The sequence below is a fragment of the Fistularia commersonii genome, chromosome 7, assembly GCF_037954325.1.
Source record: "Fistularia commersonii isolate RoL2024-O1a breed Wild chromosome 7, RoL_Fcom_v1.0, whole genome shotgun sequence".
Classification (NCBI taxonomy): domain Eukaryota; kingdom Metazoa; phylum Chordata; class Actinopteri; order Syngnathiformes; family Fistulariidae; genus Fistularia; species Fistularia commersonii.
The window spans coordinates 13,477,234-13,486,326 of record NC_141290.1 but is presented as its reverse complement, the minus strand read 5'-3'; the positions used below and the strand labels follow the sequence as shown (position 1 = coordinate 13,486,326).

Here is a 9,093-nt window from a genome sequence, read left to right as displayed (position 1 = left end):
CCAGTTAACGCGTGTTTAAGCTTATTTTTGTGCAGTTTATTTTCCAAGTTTTATTCAACGGCTCTAAGCAGAGAAAACCATAAAAGTTTTTTAATACTAAATTGCTTATTATGCTGGGATAACTTATCTGTCATGATTAACAATAGTAAAAAACATGTTTTTTTTTTTAGTGTACCATTATATGTGAAAACACGGTAGCAAGTCACATGGGAATCACTTGGGAATATGACTGAAATAAAGCCCCCGAATGAATTTGGCTTTCAAGGCTGTCCGTCAGTCTATTTAATAATAATACTAATAATAATAATAAGAATAATAAGAATAATAAGAAGAAGCAGAACATACATTTTATCACCTCAATGTCTCTCTCTATATTGTACTGTGTTTGTTTCCCCCATTCTGTGCAATTGAGTCATTATGCTATATTGTTCAGGGACCTATTTTCTGCAGGTCAAAGCAAACCTGCTCCACCCTCAGTGGTAATATTTACAGTCCTGTCGAATAATTGCATATAATGACTAGTGTCCTATTGACATTATTTTGCCCAGTCCTCATTCTTTCATTCTCTTTGTGTTTTGTCCCTATACACATCCTTAATCTTTTCTGGGACAAATGTAAATATATATTTTTGAAGATTAATTATTTCTGTTGTTGCTGGCACCCATGATTTACCCTAGTCTGTTATATTCAACTGTGACCTCAATAATCAAATGTTTGATTTTATTTTTGTATTGATTGTGTCTGACTTTTTATTTTGCCCATTTGTCTGTAATTTGGATTACAACAATGCCACAGTGCAGTGGAAGTCTTACAAAAATGTCCCTTTCTCATCAACTATTGATCCGGTAAACTATTTTTTCTGCTTTAGTGAAGTTTAATAGGAATTGAAACAATATTTCACAGAAATGTGTTGGTCTAAAAGCCTTTTGGTACAGTACCACTAAAATACTGTGATGTCACTTTATGCCTTTCTTACATCATGGAGGGTACTTGTGGAAACTGAGGGTGGGATGGTACTATGGGATGTTGCTTGGTTGTTGTAATGTTGGAGCATAGACTTCATTATAGGACTCAGTGAATGAAGTTGAGCAATGCTCAGGGCCATGGGGATATATTTTGTATGAAATGTATTAGTGTGAGCCCGTCTTTACTGCTCCCAAATCAAATACCCTGGACTTAACAGGGGCAACAATCATGCGCAACTATTCATGACACCTCTACATATTTTCCTTCTTTCTTTTCTGCTTCTCCCTGATCACCAATCATGTGGTTCTCCACTCAGCACAAAGGAAAACTGCTGAACACAACTTTTTATCAACTAATGTGTAATATTTTGTGTTGACATGAAGGGACACATAGTTCTCCAAACACAGTCAAGCAAAGCAGTCTTCCTCAACGCTTCTAGACATGTGTAATAACGCTGCAATATTTGATGTCAAGCAGTCTACGGTTTCTATTTTCATTTTATCCATGGGATTGTGAAATGATCTGTTTGTGGGCTCAGTACCAGTGGAAAATTCAGAGTAACGTGTTCAATGGCACCATGGCACCATGACTACCAAGGGATGCAAACTAAGATGTCTGAAAATCTAATTCAGTTCCTCTATTGAGACTCATTTATGTGAAATGATGGTACACATGTTGAAAGAATGGAAATGTGAATCACAGGAGAGTGTTTTTTTTTAAACAAAGAAACAGATGAGCAACGTGTAAAGAATTGAAAGGTTTATCACCTCATGCACAAACTGTTACTGGTCAGTTGTTTAAAAAGACAGAAATATCAGGAGTGTAAACCTTTTCTTCTTTATTATTTATTATTACTGTTATTAGATAGTAGTGGCAGTAGTTTATTTGTGCAATTGTAGCTGCAACTGTTTCATGTTGGTTTGTTAGCTATATGAATATGAATATACCAAATGCAATAGAGTTTGAACTGCCATGCAGTGGAGGCCTAAGGAGGACTGAAAAGGGATTTATGGATGTAGTGAAAAACGACTTGAAGTTAGTTGACGTGATAAGAGGAGGCAGAGAAAAGTATTGGATGGAGGAAGATGATTCAACCCCTGAATGGAACAGCCAAAAGAAAAAAAAGAAGACAGCACCTGTGTAACCGTTACAATGCAGTTTGACAGTTTTTGTAATGTGCCTAAAAATGGTTGATATATTTAAATGAACACAATACTGATAAAAATATTTGCAGAGTAATCTGTAAAAGAGTTGTATCCACTAAGGGGCGGTGCTGTACTGGGCAGTGTTTCAACCAGAACGTGTTCAGAATACCCCCCACTCTCACTATGTGTTACTGAGATGACTGCTGTTAATCAACGGTAAAAACATTACAGGGTTTGGTCTGAAAGATGTAATTAGTGGTATGTATGGCCGTAGGCCAGCTGTGAGCAGTAAATAATCAGCAGTAGCATATAAACATAATTAAACTCCAGTGCTGTTATTTCCGAGGAGTCAAGAGGAAAATTAAGTTTCACTTGATGAAATTAAAGATTCAGTGGAATCACAGTTCTACTGTTTAACACTTGGCCAAAGATGATCAGGCCAGTGGACAAGTCATACAGAAGAATGCAAATATAGTGTTTTATGACAATTATGCATGAGAAAAACTTTCACACACTGATAATTTCAGTCTACTTCTTGTGGGATTAAAAATAATTGAGATATTATTGGACAAATAATGATGACTATCGAATTGATGTGATATATATATGTATATTATATAAATAATAAATATATATATAACATTCTAATGTTACAAAGCCATACACGGATTCATTCTTGTATTAATATTTTTATTTTATTTTTTTTTTCAAAATATTCTTTATTTGACTTGGGCAGTTGATTGTTTTTAAAATCTTCGGCAAAGGGGCAAAAGTAAATTGAGAATCACTTTTACAGCTAGCTACAGAACTATCTGAAAGTAACACGAGTTCGCAAAGACATTGCTTTGAATTGTTGAGAAATTATATTGAAATAGTGGGAAAAAAAATACATAAGAAAACAACATGTATTTCCAAGTGATTATGCCGGAGTTTATTTATGCTGTGTGTCAGACACATATGCATTTTTATATAACACCATATCTTGGACCACAAAGGGGAGAAATAGGTTATAAAGTATTCCTTGTACATTGCAGTTGTCTTTTTATTCTTTGAGAGGACACATGTTGCAGAGAGAATAACTCACTGATTTCCACATTGTAAAAAAATAAATCCCCACAGTGTTTCATCCTGTACTCTTTTTTTCACACAATTAAGTATATCTATATAGGGTCAGACTCAAGAGGTTGCGCTTCTACTCGCAGTTGCTAAGGCAACCCGTTTTCTCATCAAATCTCTGGTGAACTATTCAAACTGTTCCGGTTATGTCCAAAAGGGGGCACTCACCTCTTTCATTAAACACAACAGACTAGTTCCTGGAGAAAGAGAAAAAAAAAAATGTTTATTCTCATTTTGAAATTTGTTCTACAATATCAGATGAAAAAAGATAAATGTGTACAACTGCATACTGTATACAACTATCAGAGAGAATGAGGAATTTTGTTTGGACAACTCTGATTTCCGGCTATCTGTTTGTACATTTCACATTACATTAAGTTTTAATTTGCAGCAAGATTTACCAAATTCAATTTAGAGCTAGCCATTGTTCACTAATAATACTGCAACTATACACAACCCCACAAGTATTTGATTCACTTAATATTAAGAATTTTCAGAGGTGGTGACGTTGAATTCATTAAAATTAGATGAAGATCTCCGTCTATAGGATATTCATGTATACTTGTGGTTTAAGATGATGGAAAACTGAGAGAGAGAGAAGGAAAGAGCAGTCACAGCAACGTCTTGCTAACTGAACAAGCGTGGCATTGTGCTTGCACTGCTCCATCTTAACATGGTAAAGAGAAGACGTATGACACGCTTCCAAAGGCTCTGCAGTGGCCGAGGTTTTCTTTATTGAAGACTGCAAAGATATTGGCGACATTAACCTTTCAGGCACTTTTGTTTTCTCAGGGTAAATATGTACATTGATGGCTAAATAAGCAGGAGATTGTGCTGTTCTGCCTAAGGCAAGAGGAGATTGCACTTGGTTTTACACACACAAGAAAATCAATTTACTGTCTTGTGGTTCTCGTGCTTTCAAGTGATGCTTCCTATCCTTACCTGAAAACATCCCACCCTTTTAAGACCTGAAAAGTCTGAAATGTTTTTTTCCCCCTCTAAAATTCACTATGTATGTGATCATATAATGTATTCACTGCCAGGAAATTTGGGAAATTAAGGGATATTGCATTCTAAAATATTTAAAAAAATGTATCTACAGTACAGTATATGGGCTCTCGCATCCTGAGTGAAACCCTGAGTGCAGGATAAGCGGCAGAAGACTGATGGATAGATGGATGGATATACAGTATATCTAATGATGGTATCGGCCACAACCACCAGGGGCTGCTATCATGCCAGTTACTTCTTATGACAGTTTACATAGCAACAATTTATTTATTTAATATCCTGAAAGGATAGTGATGATCTATACAGTATATTCATGAATTATTAAATCTGTAAAATATGAGAACATTGATATAGGAGGACTGAAGTTCTGCAAAGCATTCCGACAGTATTGGATTTCCAGATTGTCTTCATCTGAAGGACTGCTGTTTAAGGCGTCAGATGTTGTTCTTTTTTATTCATTTTACATTATGATGCATTGGATGATGAAGAATCTGGAAAAAGGTGCCCACTCTTGCATATCACCCTCGATTAAAACATCAAATGTACCCACAAACACTGTTTTTGGATCATGAGTCTGCATCATGTAAGATCATTGTGGTGACCTGCTAAAAAGGTGATAATATTAAATCATTAGGTGGTACAGCACTTTTGGTGACAAATTTGTCCCATTTTATATAAATTTGTTTAATAAAATCAAGCTGTACATAACTTGACCACAAAACAAAGGACCAAACAAAGTAACTTGGTTTTCACTGCAGAGATTTTATTATCTGTCTTCATTTTACTGAAGCCATTACTGTTGGAGCTGGTTTTTTATTACAGTTATCTATATGTTCATTTTTTGGCTGCCATTTTCCAGCATTTGCTATGCTGTCTGCTTTCGTTTACTGCTTTTGCAATGGGTTGCTACTGATTGATTACCAGGTTGCTTCTGGTTAATCTGTCAAAGCACTTCATAAAATGCTTTTTTAAAGGTAGATTATAAGTGGTAGTTGTAGTATTAGTATCCTCACTCTCAGTTTTTTACCGTGAACATCACATTATCACCCTGCTCTATAGTGCCAATATCAATTTCCCCGTTATTACTGTTCATAAGGGGATTTCCTTATTCAGAAGGGGGGATACTGCACTGCGTGTCTCTGTAGCTCTGTGAATCCATGAGATAAAAGTGCATTATTCAAAAATAAAAGCTTTTGGAGTTTAGAGGTCACACCTGTGACAACTTTGAGGCAGCCAGGGAAAAGAACAAAAAAAAGAAAGAAGTAATTTATGGAGCATATGGGCATTTTTCCTGGCCTCACAACCCATTCCTTTATAAAATATTGCTTTTGACGAACTGTGAAAAACCGACTCATTTATGTGCCCTCAAACTTGTGGGTGTGTGAGACAGACAGGATATACCCTCCGGAATTTAATATTGGATGACACAGATCTTAATAAAAGACTTTGAGACACACTTTTCTATTAAATTAGATACTGAAAGACGCCTGTGTCATCCTTGTTATTCATTAGTGGAAACCTTTTAAGATGAATCATTTTGAAATAGATTCCTTTTTGGAAAATTTAATTTTAAAGTCTCAAGTTGTCAGATGGAGTGCAGAACAACTGAAATTTGTCGTTGTCAAGTACAGCTGCAAGATTTTTGTCCCAATGTGACTGTCAATAAAAATAGGGAATCTTTTGACCCCAGAACATACGTTTTGAATAATTCCCATTATGTACCCATGAAATGAGAGACTTCTGAGGGTAGGCGATTATGCCTCTGTGGTTAACCATTGTCACTGGGATTTCCACTAGTGACTGGAATTAACATGTCTTAAATTCTCTCCGCCCTATAGCTAATTGAAACAAGTAATCTCCAGCGTCGCCTTGTACAGAGGGATAGGGAGGACTCAGTGGCGTAACGTGTTATCCTCACAACAGGCACGTTCAACAAGACTGTCTACAGCAGGAAGCGAAGCCAAAAACATTTGTATTCATTCTCCACAGCTAAATAATTCACTTGTAACACAAACTATATGCTAAACAGAGATATAACCACCAGTATGACAATGTGACAGAAGCCACACGTTTCTTTGAGGGAGAAGTGAGCATTGATTGTGTGTGTGTGTGTGTGTGTGTGTGTGTGTGTGTGTGATGTTGATTTTGTATGTCTTATAGGTCCCCAGACAGCTGACAAAACTGTCAGTCTAGTCGGGACACTGGAATTTGCTCCAGCAGAGTTGGGAGGATGAATATTCAGAGGCTCAGCTGCATCCAATACCCACTGAGACACATAGCTGCTCTTCAAAGTCCCACCATGCTTCCCCAACCCCCATCGTCCATCACCTACACGCACACACACATACACACACATACACACTCTTCACCACTTTCCCCTTGATGTAGTGGAGTCAGTCCAACACGCCACAGGTGGGACCCATTCGGACCGGTGAAAGCTTCCACACATCACAAGAGAGAGAAAAAGAAGGGATTGAGGAAGAAAGAGAGAAAGAGCAAACAAGCAACGCGACCCCAGAGCCATCACCGTGCACGGAAAATGAAGCAATCCTCCCACCAGTATCTGCTTGCATCTATGTCAGTCAAAACTTACAAATTATGATTTTTTTTGTCCCCCCCTCCAGACAATTTGGAGACATTTTTTTTGGAATGTTAATAGTCAAAATGTTGATGATCAAATTGAAAGTAAAAATCCCACGCTTCGTTTCAAACACAAATTCTGTTTTTTTTCTTTAGATTCGGAAAATGTTGGACTCACAATAGAAGAAAGCGTGCACTGGACATAAGTTCTACTCTGTGCTGCAGAAATGTGACAGGTGTTAGTAGACGCGACACACGCACGGGCGTGTGTGTGTATGTGTGTGTGTGGGGGGGGGGGTATCTTAGATTGAGTTTTCGCTCTCGGTGATTGGACTTGATATCTTCGTCATGGTCTACGCACATCGCCGTGCGTGCCGGGAGAATACTGCATAGGCTACAGCGGCACCTGTAACGTCCGAGGCGACCACAGGCGTCATTCATATTCGAAAAAGACAAAAAAGATAGAAAAAAACAAAAAAAGGTTCCATCATCTTGACATTTCGAAGCACTATTAGACCTGTCACAACAACAACAACGACAAGAAAAGGATGTCCGTGACGCAAAAGTAGTTGCGGTTATAAGTTGTTTTTTTTTTTATTTGAGTTGAATGAAGTGCCAGCGGAAAGCAAACATATCAAACCCGTTTCGATTAAACACACGGAAAAGTCACCTCTTTCTCGGTGTGTTCTATTACCAGATCATCTGATGTACCCCCACACCCACCCACACACTCTCTCTCACGCATACACTCACACACTCATTGATGGTGCATTTGTGGTGTGATAAAGGCGACGTGCCGCCATGCGTCTGGCATCAATCACCCGCGGAGCGACCGAGGCGCATTCTCGGGTCCGTCTGCCGGAAAGTGCTCCAGTCTTGGATGTAGGACCTGCGACTCCTCGCTGTTTAATATCGTAAAAAAGGGGAAAAAATCGGATCCTTCCTCCCCGGCAGCAGCTCTTGGCGAACGACTCCGGTATCAAAATCCTTCTCCGTTCGCGCACGCAGTCCAAAGTTGGCGCTTGGGACTTTCAGCACCACTTTTTCCGTGGACAGTTCCGATGTTGTTTTTTTTTTCTTTTTCTGCTGGGGGGGGGAGGGGGTTGAAGCGGAACACGATGTGGATTCTTCACTGCACACCAAACTAATATTTAGAGAATGATTTCTGATCTTTTTTTGTCCCCCCTCCCCCTTTTTTCTTTTATTATCTTCATCTTAAAAAAGATGCCAGCTTCGCTCTGGAAACCCGCTCAGGTAGGCTATTAATAGATTTTTTTTGCTTCGGATTTGGGTCATTACTTGTAAAAAAGGATTTTCTGTGCGAAGGAGGGATAGGTAAGTTCGGCTTCAAATGTTTGTTTTTTTTTGTTTGTGTCCGATGAGTGTCTTTACAGATGTCGCGGTGTAAACGTTCTCAAGTTTTAAAGGCGGAGTTTGGGAAAAAATGAACAGTCTGGGGCGCGATCCTCAATCCGGGAATGTGCGCAAAAAAAAAACATTTCTATTCGCCTCCTCGCCACAGTTCCGTTCCGGGATTCACGCTTATATGGCAAAATTGTGAAGGAGTTAAAAGCTGTATTGCTCACACCAAGTGCAACGCCCTGGACCGAAGGTGCATTGGCTGTTTTTACGCGATAAGGCGCAGCGTTCAGCCGCAAGGGTGCATCAACAACATTTAATACAATAATCACTGAATATAAAATGTGTACTACGGGGAAAGCACAAACCGAACGCCAGATAATTCCACTATTCAGCACCAGCCAATCTTACGTGACTATAAATGGATGCAAAACAGATGCCTCCCCCCATACACACACCCCTTCTCTTGTCCCTTTCCGTGTCTCCTCCTCAGCCCTGAAAGTTGAGTCACGCAGGGAAGCACCCTCTCTTGGTATAGTGTGTGTGTGTGTGTGTGTGTGTGTGTGTGTGAGTGTGTGTGTGTGTGTGTGTGTGTGTGTGTGTGTGTGTGTGTGAGTGTGTGTGAGTGTGTGAGTGTGTGTGCCTGGATGGAGGTGGGTGGTTGTGGGGTGTGTGTTGGAGGGGGGAGGGGGGGTAAACGGTATGTGAACCATCGATTGTCGGTCCCTATGCTGTGCAGATGTGCAGCCTCCTGGCAGTGGAAACAAAAGACGAGACAGTGGTAGAACTGCTGATGTGAGTCTGCTGCTGCCCAAAGCAAAGTTTAATCGGTTACTTTAGCATGCACCATTGTTATTTCAAGGCCATTATTTTGTTGACAGGGTTGCATATTGTGCCCAATACATATGTAGTTTTT

The 9,093-nt window shown here is 39.1% G+C and overlaps 1 protein-coding gene across 2 annotated transcripts in view; it reads left to right on the top strand.

The window, feature by feature from the left end:
* Positions 1 to 7,652: 7,652 nt before the first annotated feature.
* The window catches only part of LOC147232816 (metabotropic glutamate receptor 4-like), a 225,185-nt gene continuing 223,744 nt past the window's right edge, over positions 7,653 to 9,093 (top strand). The window contains exons 1-2 of one of the 2 annotated variants that reach the window (XM_086149907.1): positions 7,711 to 7,794; positions 8,043 to 8,072. The gene's annotated coding sequence lies outside the window, so the exon portion shown is untranslated. Of the gene's footprint in view, positions 8,073 to 9,093 lie in introns of both variants that reach the window. The other variant, XM_086149906.1, reaches the window with a different exon arrangement.